Source organism: Mustelus asterias, chromosome 12 (assembly GCF_964213995.1).
Source record: "Mustelus asterias chromosome 12, sMusAst1.hap1.1, whole genome shotgun sequence".
Taxonomy (NCBI): Eukaryota; Metazoa; Chordata; class Chondrichthyes; order Carcharhiniformes; family Triakidae; genus Mustelus; species Mustelus asterias.
Window position 1 is genome coordinate 77,392,890 of NC_135812.1, and position 12,379 is coordinate 77,405,268.

Genomic DNA, 12,379 nt, shown 5'->3' on the forward strand with positions numbered 1-12,379 from the left:
TGGGTATTTTGCTCGATGTGATTCTGTGATTGGGTGGCACTTCATAGAATCATAGAATCCTTACAGTGCAGAAGAAGGCCATTTGGCCCATTGAGACTGCACTGACCACAATCCCATGCAGGCCCTCTTCCCGTAGCCCCACATATTTACCCTGCTAATCCCCTGACACTAGGGTCAATTTAGCATGGCCAATCCACCGAACCCACACATCTTTGGACAGTGGGAGGAAATCAGAGCACCCAGAGGAAACCCATGCAGACACGGGGAGAATGTGCAAACTCCACACAGACAGTGACCCAAGGCCAAAATTGAACCTGGGTCCCTGACGCTGTGAGGCAACAGTGCTAGCCACTGTGCCACCATAACTAGTCCACCAGCTGTCCTAGTGGGAATTGAACCCATGTCCCCAGAGAATTAGCCTGGGCCTTGAGTGTGCCAATACTACACTACACTACACTACACTACGCTAGTGTGCTACACTAACAGCCAATTTAAGGTAATCAGTCGAGCTCCTAACTTGGCTCACTTAAACTTGCTAGAATTAACATACATTCATACACAGGGACCCATTCTCAAAAGGATTATGTTCAAGCCAAGTACTTTTTTGAATTTCCTCAGAGCTCTTCCCATTGCTTTCTCTACGGCAATGCCTCAGCCAATCAGAGTTGACTTGTCAACCAATCAACACCCTTTTCATCTATGGTATGAATTGTTGTGAGCATTTGAAATTTGGTATTCTTGCATTTGTCCTGATGAGTGCAAGATGAAAAATACAAGAACAAATTAAATAGGAGCAGAAGTATTCTATATGGGCCATCGAGCATGCTCCACCATTCAATACAATCATGACTGATCTTGGGCTTTAACTCCATTTTCCCACCCGCTCCCCATATCCTTAATTCCCTGAAAGACCTATGCATCCCAGCTTTGAGTGTATTCAATGATGGAGCATCCACAACCTTCTAGGGTGGAGAACTCCACAACCCTTTGAGTGAAGTAGTTTTTCCTCATCTCAGTCCTAAATGATAGGCCCAGGATCCTGAGACCGTGCCCCCGTGTTTTAAATTCCACGACCAGAGGAAACAACCTCTCAGTAGCTACCCTGTTGAACCCCTTCAGAATTTTGTAGGTTTCAATGAGATCACTTCTCATTTTGCTAAACTCTTGAGAATATAAACCTAATTTACTCAGCCTCTCACCATAGGACAACCCCCTCATTCCAGGGACCAATCCTGTGAACGTTCTCTTTACCCACTCAAATGGAATTAGATCCTTTCTTAAATATGGAGACCAAAACTGCAGACAATATTCCATATGTGGTCTCACCCAAACCTGCACAACCGTAGCAATATTTCTTTATTCCTACACTCCAATCCCTGTAAAAAAAATGCCATTTCCCTTCCAAATTGCTTGCTGTACCGGCATGCTAACTTTCTTCATTCCTTGAATGAGCTTACTCAAATCTCTTTGTCCAACAACACTTATAAGTTTCACTCCTTTTTTAAGAATATCCTGCTTTTCCATACATAAGACCAAAGTGAATAATTTCACAATCCCTACATCTGGCACGGTGGCACAGTGGTTAGCACTGCTGCCTCACAGTGCCAGGGACCCGGGTTCGATTCCCGGCTCAGGTCACTGTCTGTGCGGAGTCTGCACGTTCTCCCCGTGTCTGCGTGGGTTACCTCCAGGTGCTCCGGTTTCCTCCCACAGTATGAAAGACATGCTAGGTGCATTGGCCATGCTAAATTCTCCCTCAGTGTACCCAAACAGGCGCCAGAGTGTGGCAACTAGGGGATTCTCACTGTAACTTTATTGCAGTGTTAATGTAAACCTACTGCTGACACTAATAAATAAACTTAAACTTAATGACTAGCGAAAAGTGAGCGAGATAAAGAATGAGTATCATTACATCCAGATGTGGAACCATGAAATATGATATAAAAGCACGCATCCTGCCAGATCTCCAACCAGGAGAGGTTTGGATCCGTGAGCAAGCTCACAATGGACAAATGGTTGAGCAGATGCCACATCCATGATCCAATCTCACCCAAATTGGGGCAGCACAGTGGTTAGCACTGCTGCCTCACAGCGCCAGGGACCCAGGTTCGATTCCCGGCTCGGGTCACTGTCTGTCTGGAGTTTGCACGTTCTCTCCGTGTCTGCATGGGTTTCCTCTGGGTGCTCCAGTTTCCTCCCACAGTCCAAAAAGACATGCTGGTTAGGTGCATTGGCCATACTAAATTCTCTCTCAATGTATCCGAATAGGCGTTGGAGTGTGGCGACTGGGGGATTTTCACAGTGACTTCATTGCAGTGTTAATGTAAGCCTACTTGTGACACTAATAAATCAATAAACTCAATCGATAAACAAAACAGGTAACAATACGGTGAGATGGAACAGACACTATTTGCCCCACAGAAGCAACCTCTTGCATATCAAAGTAGTCATCTACACCATCAAAACGACCATAGTTGTTGCATTCATCAAGAAATCCAGATGACAATCTGAATCAGAATCGCTTACCAATTCTGCCCAGCCGAGCCTGAGCGACCTCACTAAGGGCTCAAATCCCCAATCTCCATTAAAGGAGCAGAGAATCCATTCAGGTGGACTTATGGAACTGCCACAGTGGTCATCCCTATAAAAAGGAAATAGAAGTCAGGGACGTGGGGACGGGGTGGGGGTGGGGGGGCACGGGGGGGGCAGTGGGGGAGATGCAGCATAATGGGGAGAATAAGAGACTTGAGGAGATTTAGTATAAGGGGTTAATTCTAACTAGATATGTTAATGAGACACGATGGGTGGGATCTTACCGTCCGCTCACGCCTCATTCCCGCTGCTTCGAAGACAGAGATTTTGGTGACAAGCCAACTCTCCGTTGGTTATAGAGGGATATGGGCCAAATTGGGACTAGCTTCGGGATTTTAAATAAAGGGCGGCGTGGATAAGTTGGGCCGAAGGGCCTGTTTCCATACTGTAAACCTCTATGACTCTATGACTACTGTGGGATGGGAAAATCACGCTGAAGTGAACAGTCGGAAAACTCCGGCCAATATATGTCATCACAGGAAAGGATGCGATGTCTCCTGATCTTCTCCCTCGCAGGCCACAGGGTTAGATGAAGCTGCAGTATGATTTTTATTAATAAAGTTAATGTTTTCCTGACTTCAGCAGACACTGTGCGTATTTTGTATTAGCAAAGCAAGACCCAGTCTATCACAATTGGTTGGATTGGTTGAATATGGGATCTTTCCATATTGTCTTTCCCCATTTTGGCCTGGATTTTTATCTGGCTTTTGTGCCTCAACCAGATGACCTTGCGGTTTATTTTTATTGTATACCTGGGAAGTCATAAAAAATGGCAGCATGGTGGCACAGTGGTTAGCACTGCTGCCTCACAGCGCCAGGGACCCGGGTTTGATTCCTGGTGTGGGTCACTGTCTGTGTGGAGTTTACACGTTCTCCCCGTGTCTGCGTGGGTTTCCTCCGGGTGCTCCAGTTTCCTCCCACAGTCCAAAGATGTGCAGGTTAGGTGGATTGGCCACGGTAAATTGTCCATTAGTGTCAAGGGGATTAGCAGGGTAAATGTATAGGGTTGCAGGGGTGGGGCCTGGGTGGGATCGTTGTCAGTGCAGGCTTGATGGGCCGAATGGCCTCCTTCTGCACTGTAGGGTTTCTATGATTCTATTGTGATACACAAGGTGGGGCAGTCTGGATCCCTGTCCACCATTTCCCATATGTCTGTAGGTCTCGTGCTTTCAGTCACAGCCCTCTGTTTGATTGTAGCTCCACAATTGGGTGGCACTGTTGTGAACAGCAATTCTAATCAGGTGGGGGTTCAATTCACCTTTCTGTACTTTGATCGCTCAATATTTATGAGGTCCCTGCCTGCCTCTGTACTGCCACCTACATTGCTGGTCGAAGGAGTGACACTCTGAAAGCTTGTGCTACCAAATAAACCTGTTGGACTTTAACCTGGTGTTGTGAGACTTCTTACTGTGCTGTGCCGAATCAGCAGTTGGGAGATTGTCAGTGGCCTGGGAAACAGAAGCAAAAGCAACTGGGATCAGGAACCAGACTGGGATCACGATCAAGATTGGGATCACGATTCAGACTGGGATCAGGATCCAGACTGGGATCATGCTCGTCACAACTGTGGGGAAAATGCAGGTGGTTGAATGGCAGTTGAGAACAACCTGGTTTGTGAAGTCCTTGTGGTGGAATAGTGCACCAATGGTTACTAGGATGAGTGCCCACAGGGGTGAATGAAAATTCCAGAGGCTGGGAATTTCCTTTAAGTTGCTCCTGTTCCCCCACTCTAATGTTTATGTTGGCAGAAGTAGAATAGTTTGGAGAAAATTTCCAATGGAGGCTCAATTTTAACACCTTCAATGTTCCTAAAAAAACTCTGAGGTAAAATTTATTGCAACATCATATTGTGATGACATCATAAAAATTTCCCGCCAGTCAGGAATTGTAAGGCACAATCTTTTCACAGGAAAGTTTAACATACTTTCCCAACCATGCTCTACACTGGACTACAACAGCCCATTGTCACACCATTCATAGCAAAAGGTACTCAAACATTGAGTGAGCTCTCAAATTGTCATCTGCCGAGTTCCAAGATTGAGCTCCAAAGATGTTCATTCCTAAATAAAGTTTGGATGAGGTGATTTTTTTTGCACTGTTACAGTGTGCAAGGCAAGTAAACACATGGGGAGGACAGCTGTCAGGGTGGTGATGAAAAGATATCTCGGTAGCCTACAGTTTCATTCAATTATAGTTCGAGATCAGGGAGTATAAATACAAAAGTTTCCTCCGTATATCTGAGAATGTATCTGAACTTTGGGAGGGGACACTTTGATGGGACGAGTACTTGACTTGATGTTTTTTCTTCTGATTCTTCTGTATTGAAGTTCTGATCTGCTGGGTTATTTTTAATCTGGAGATATGTACAGGTGAATGTTTTGGAGTTCTGAAGACATTGTTTGAAAGTTGAACTTGATTACCGACGTTGTAAAGATGCCACGAAGCTTGGTGTCTCCTACCCATGGAAGTGGAGGGTGAATAAGTCGTAACTTAGATACCGAAGTGACCCTGCAAAAAAATGACAGCGCTATTTAGAGATCTTTCTCTTTCACATGGAGAAAGACAAAGCAGTTAATCTCACTACATCACCCGATTAGCTTCCCAATTCCCAAAAACATCCTGGGGGAAGCTGAAAGATGTTCAGTCCTACACATATCCACCCAACGTAGCAGGCACTGGGGGAATATTCATTCCTTCTAACAATCAACATTTTAAACAGGGACAATAATCACCTCACTATCCTCAGATCACTCAGTGAGGTACCACTATGTCAGTGATGTGACTAATGGAACAGCGTCCCATTGAACCAATCAAGTGGGGGAGGTGCGAGAGATAATTTAACGTTAATATTGAGGCACAGTAAAATGCAAAAACAGTCGATGGGGTAATCGAGGGCGAGAGATAAATAGAGCCACAGAGTGAAGAGAAGTCAGGATGATTAAAAATGGCAAAAAGGCGAGCCTGAAGGCTTTGTATCCTAGTGCACAAAGCATTCGGAATAAGATAGACGAACTGACGGCACAAATTGAGGTAAATAGTTATGATCTCCTAGCCATTATGGAGACATGGTTGAAAGGAGACCAAAACTGGGAACATATTCATTGGGCTGAGAAGGGATGTAGCTGGGATGAAAGGAAGCCAAATTGCAACAGAACAATGGGAGATTGTGATGACTTCAGTCAGGCTAATGAGGTTAATTTCTCCTTAAGTTAATTTGAGTTAGTTTATTTGGTTGGTATGCAAAAGAGCTACCTGATGAGTCCTTCCATCTTGACTGTCTGCCCCTCTACTGCGGCTATATTCGCGGCCAGGTGTCTCTGGAGAGGGAGCATGCAGTTTTCGCGGGGGCAGTTGATGCCTTCCGCACCCACTGGGCACCACAGGGGCTGGGGTGTATTATAAACCCCGATAATCACATTTTAATTTGATGTTTTAAGTTTCCTTTGTGATTTGATTTTTGGTTTGGGCTGTTCCCCCTCCTTTTGGGGAGCTGCCCCTTTTAATTTGTCCCTAAGTTAATTTGAGTTAGTTTATTTGCTTGGTACCTGAAAAAGATACCTGATGAGTCCTAATTGATGGTTAAATCAGGGAGCCTCATGATCCCTATTTAAAGCAGGTGAGTCAGACTCCCAGCCTGCATTCAGCAGGGAGCAACTGGAGAACTGGCTGTGTACAGATGTGTGGTGTAAATAAAGTAACTTGGTGATGGGACTTTCGCCTCCATTACAGAGTTATTACAGGGATCTTTAAAGAAGAGATGATTCAGATACAAGCTAAATTCATTCCAACAAAGGCGAAAGATGGGGGGAGCCACTTCACTTCACTGGCCCATTTGTGAAATTAAGTTATCAAATTGCACTACACATAAACTTTGTGATGGAAAGTCTAAATTTGTCTGTATTATTGGAGTAATTCATTTTGTTAAGAAGTCTTAGAGTCTGTGTCTCTTTAAGGGCCAAATACAGTGAGGTAGCTTTCAGGAAAAAAAGTAATGTTCAGCAAGGTGGTCAGAGTACCATTGGTCAGAAGACAGTTAGGGAGGGTCTTACTAGGAAGTTAGCATCTGCAAAGGACATTACTAGTCAATAGGTATTTATCTCGGTTTGAGGCTTGGCTGAAAGAACCAAGAAGTGACTAACGTTAATTGTTACAGTGTGTGGATTGCTGCAAGAATCTAGCATACAGATCAGTGTTAGGATCTCATTTTTAGGGCAGAAGCAATTGCTTTTAAGAAAAAAAACAGTCTTCGTCATAGAGAGAGAGAAGCATTCAGCAGGCAACAGTGAAGTGTCCAGATTCAGCAGTCAAGGTGGACTGGAAGCTTTTTCAGATAAGGTGGACTGGAAGCAGTGGGTTGAAAAAGAACCCACTGGAAGTTGAAACCTTGAAGTTGCAAAGGGATTTGTATGTAAGAATTAAGTTGCCTAAACAAAAATTGTGAAGGACACTGTGAGCCAAAAGACCAGGTTCAAGGAGCCAAGAAAAGAAGATCCCAACGATCATGGGAAGATGGAATGGCACGGTGGCACAGTGGTTAGCACTGCTGCCTCACAGCGCCAGGGACCCGCGTTCGATTCCCGGCTTGGGTCACTGTCTGCGTAGAGTTTGCACATTCTTCCCATGTCTGCGTGGGTTTCCTCCGGGTGCTCCGGTTTCCTCCCACAGTCCAAAGATGTGCGGGTTAGGTTGATTGGCCATGCTAAATTGTCCCTTCGTGTCAGGGGGATTAGCAGGGTAAATATGAGGGGCTACGGGAATAGGACCTGTGTGGGATTATGGTCGGTGCAGACTTGATGCGCCGAATGGCCGCCTTCTGCACTGTAGGATTCTATGACTGTGCTGAGCTTATGAATTGTGCCTTGCTTCGACTGGTAAAATGATAAGCGTCAGTCTTTATTGCCAGTAAATCTTGTGGGTTGTCAATTTAAATGACCTTTTGCCAGTATGGTCATTCCTCGACAATAATTTTCTTACTCTGGGGTTTGGTATAAGATACTAATCCCCACAAAAGCCAGAGCTGACGGGGGAGATAAAGAATATGATAGAACTAAAGCAAAAGGGTGTGTGCCGCAAGTCAGATGAATTAATCAAGAGAGTGTTTGAAGAGGGGAAATGAAGAGGAAATAGAATGGCAGTTAACATCATTTTTTTGGAGATGGGAAGGGAAGTTGATAGAGAGGATAGGATGAAGATAAGTGCATGATGGCTGAAGACTGACATCATTGTTGAACCAAAGGGAAGAAGCAGAACATCCAAAAGTGTTAACATCTGAGCCTGAAACCAAAATTCATTATAAAGGAAAAGATGGGCTTTTGTGGAAACGTGCAAAATAAGGGAAATCGGATCCATACCATGTAGAAGGATAACACAATTTTTTTGTGGCAAGCTTCGTCGTCGCTTACTCCGCGAAGGAGTTATCTGCAAGAACAAAATGCAACTTAATTTAAGAGGATTTTAATTGGTTTGCAAATCTATCTCTTTCCACAACTCTAACCATAGGTTCTACTCACCCAGTTAATCTGCTGCCACATCCCATGCACATTCTCCCCTATCATGGATTCTACTTGCACCTCCCCACTCCCATTATAAACCTTTTTGTAAATATTTTCTGATCGTGAATGAAACAAAACTCCAGAATAGTCAATCATCTCCGTGGCAATCTGTCGCATTCCCCGCAAAATTATTTACCCAGCTCAGAAATGAGTTGAGGGCGGCACGGTAGCACAGTGGTTAGCACTGCTGCTTCACAGCTCCAGGGACCTGGGTTCGAATCCCGGCTCGGGTCGCTGTCTGTGTGGAGTTTGCACATTCTCCCCGTGTCTGCGTGGGTTTCCTCCGGGTGCTCCGGTTTCCTCCCACAGTCTAAAGATGTGCGGGATAGGTTGATTGGCCATTCTAAATTGCCCCTTAATTGCCCCTAAATTGCCCCGGGATGCATAGGTTAGAGGGGTTAGTGGGTAAATATGTAGGGATATGTGGATAGGGCCTGGGTGGGATTGTGGTTGGTGCAGACTCGATGGGCCGAATGGCCTCTTTCTGTACTGTAGGATTCTATGATTCTATGATACTTCTAAACATAAGTAGTTAAATAAAACACAGTAAAGAGGGCTGATGTGTTGTTGCTGAAGCATATGGGAAATACTGGACACCCATGTACTCAGCTTGAGGCCATTAGACCATAAGGCCATAAGACATACGAGCATTCGGCCCATCGAGTCTGCTCCACCGTTCAATGAGATCATGACTAATCTGATGTGATAATCCTCAACTCCACTTTCCCCCTTTATCCCCACAACCCTTGATTCCCATCCTGATTAAAAATCTGTCTATCTCAGCCTTGAACATATTTAACAACTCAGCCTCTATGGCTCTCTGTTGTAAAGAATTCCACAGATTCACTACGCTCAGAGAGAAGAAAATCTTTCTCATCCCTATCTTAAATGGGTGATCCCTTACTCTGAGATTATGCTCCCTGGTCTAAGACTCTCCCATAAGGGGAAACAACCTCCCAGCAGTTACACTGTCCAGCCCTCTGAGAATCCTGTATGTCTCAGTAAGGTTGTTTTCATTCTTCTAAACTCCAATAACTCTTCTAAACAGGCCCAACCTACTCAACCTCTCCTCATTAAAAAAATCCCTCAATACCCCAGATTAACCTAGTGAACCTTCAATGAACTGCCTCCAATGCCATTATATCTTTCCTTAGATACTGGAACCAAAACTGTTCATAGCTATTCTAGGTGTGGTCTAACTAGTGCCTTGTATAGATTTAGCAAGGCTTCCCTATTTTTATACTCCATTCCCTATGAAATAAAGGCTAATATTCGATTTGCCTTCCCAATTACCTGCTGGACCTGCATGCTAGCTTTTTGCGATTTATGCATGAGGACCCCAAAATCCTTCTATGCTGCAACTTGAGAAACTTAAACTCAGGTGATGATCTTGAGTCTTAGCTTCAGATGTTGCAATGTATCAGGGAGGGTGTTATCAGGACACTTTGTTTCAGGGGGTATTTACTTCTTAGACTAGGTACTTTGAATTTGGTTCACGGGCAAGGAGGGGGATGTGATTGTGAGTCAGGCAGGTATGGGGTTCCAGACAATAATTTTGGTGGTGGCCTTTGTAATTGTCTAACAGGCTTGAGAATTCCTGCAGCTTGTGTGGATGAGAGCAGGGACTGAAAGAGGATGAGCAGACTGACTACAACACCACGGTGCAGGAAACTATTCAAGTGGGGAGGAGTTAGAAGGAATGTAATTGAAGTTGGGGACAGTACAGTTAGGACGACAGATACAGATCTCTGCAGATGAAAATGTGAATCCTGAAGGTTGTGTTGCCTGTTCAGTACCAGGGTTAAGAGCATAACCGCACGGCTGGAATGATCGGGGAAAGAGTCAGTTGCCGTGGTCCACTTGGATACAAACAACATAGGGCTAAGAACAAGGTTCTGCTAAGGGTGTATGAGCAATGAGGGGTAAATTAAAAAGCAGACCTTTTACATTTTATACCATCCTCTAATCTCCGTACACCCTTCTCATTGTTCACAGCATCATGTGTCTGATCAATGGAAGGCTGGCGATTACTTGCCTCAATGTTTCACTGTGACCTCTGACCATTGCACTGCTTGTCTTGCATGAGTGTTTGATCATCAGCTCAGCCAAGCTTGTGGACTCACTATCTAACTGCCCATATCTTTCCACTCTGTGTGCTATATTCACGGTATTGGAGGAATCCATGAGGAGCATGAGCACTGTGTTAGCCCAGAGCTTGAAACACACAGCTGGCTCCATAGAGAGAGTGGTGATGCAGTGCCAGGAACGTAATCAAGAAGGAATGCTATTCTTTACTACGAGAGGAATTGAACTTAAGAATAAGGATCTAACACTTCGGTTATACACGGCATTAGTGAGACCATCGCTGGAATGCTACCGTGCTGCCTGCCATGGGGATTGGAGCGGGCGAGGGGCGGACAATGGGAAGGTCCATTGATCTCGGTGGAATTTTATAGTTTAGGGACGAGCGGGGCCGTAAAACCCCGCCCCATATGTTAAATACTATAGCACCACAGAACCCCTACGGTGCACAGAGGCCATTCAGCCCATTGACAATGCACCAACTCTCCGAAAGAGCATCTTACCCAGCACCCCCTGCCCCCCCTGCCCCAATCCTGGTCCTGTAACCCTACGCATTTACCATGGCTAATTCACCTATTCTACACACATCTTAGGACACTAAGGAGCAATTTAGCATGGCCTTAATTGGCTGTTTAGCACAGTGGCATGGTGGCACAGTGGTTAGCACTGCTGCTTCACAGCTCCAGGAACCTGGGTTCGATTTCCGGCTTGGGTCACTGTCTGTGTGGAGTTTGCACATTCTCCCCGTGTCTGCATGGGTTCTTCCGGGTGCTCCGGTTTCCTCCCACAGTCCAAAGATGTGCGGGTTAGGTTGATTGGCCATACTAAATTGCCCCTTAGTGTCCCAGGATGCGTAGGTTAGAGAGATTAGCGGATAAATATGTAGTGATATGGGGGTGAGGCCTGGGTGGGGTTGTGGTCGGTGCAGACTCGATGGGCCAACTGGCCTCCTTCTGCACTGTAGGGATTCTATGATTCTAATTGTCAACGGGCAGGTTCCAATCTCCATGCATGCCCACCAACGAAACCCTGCGAGATGGCTCAATGACTTCGGAAAGCCCTCCCCACTACTTCACACCCCATTTCACGATGCATCATGACTCCTGTTCACCCGCACGGCTAAGGTAAAATTCCGCCCATTCACCTATCTGAACAACCACAATGGTTCATATCATTCTGTGAAAATACCGAAGTTACAGCTTGTGGATGTGGACTTAACACGAATAGACCACCACACGGATCAACGGGGTTATTAAAGACCCGATGTCTTCAACTGTCCCAGGAGGTGGACGCTCTGTAGAGATTAGCATCTTAGCGGGCTGGGCAGACGAGAGGACCCTTCAAGGCTCAGGTGATTTCTGTTTAACTATCTGGTCAGAGCACCCGACACAAAAACAGCATCGCCCAAATAATCAGGAAAAACATGTAGCATCATTTCAACAAATAGAAAGTTAAAACTATTCATTCTTACCTTGAATGGGCTCATGACCAGTGCTGGTCGTTTGCACACAGTAAGTCAATCGAACAATGATTCTGTAAGAAGCTTTGCTCACAGCAGGAGCAGAGCTAGTTAAGGAGTAGACAAAATTGCTGCCCTCAATGGACTTTTAAAAGAATGAATGAGGAAGTGGCTGGAAATTTCAAAAACAAAATGATTGTAGTTCCTTCCTCAAATGGCACTAGTCATTATTCAGACTTTTCAAATGCTGAATTCCGAAGGTGATTGCGAATCTCGTGAACAAAGCCACATAAAAGATTCCCTGAAACAAGACGATGTGGTTCCTGGCAAGAAGCAACAAAATTCACAAGATATATTCAAAATCAAAACTGCACTTCCTGTTAAAACATAGGGCTGGGTTTTTTCAAATTAATTTTAAGGGATGTGGTTATCATTGCCCATCCCTAATTCTCCATTACAGGGAGCATTTAAGAGTCAACCACATTGCTGTGGCTCTGGAGTTGTACGTAGGCCAAACCAAGAAAGGACAGCTGATTTCCTTCCCTAAAGGACATTAGTGAACCAGATTTTTATGGCAATCGACAATGGCTTCATGGTCATCGTTATATTTTTAATTCCAGATTATTATTGAATTCAAATTTCACCATCTGTGATGGTGGGATTTGTACCCTGGTCCCCAGATCGTGCCCTGGTT

The 12,379-nt window shown here is 45.0% G+C and overlaps 1 long non-coding RNA gene across 1 annotated transcript; it reads right to left on the reverse strand.

Moving 5' to 3' along the window:
- Positions 1–4,384: 4,384 nt before the first annotated feature.
- Positions 4,385–12,064, reverse strand: LOC144501959 (uncharacterized). The gene is made up of 3 exons (XR_013499228.1): positions 11,698–12,064; positions 7,944–8,010; positions 4,385–5,100 (listed from the first exon to the last, which is right to left on the reverse strand). It is a non-coding gene; the product is annotated as an uncharacterized LOC144501959 (long non-coding RNA).
- Positions 12,065–12,379: the final 315 nt, after the last annotated feature.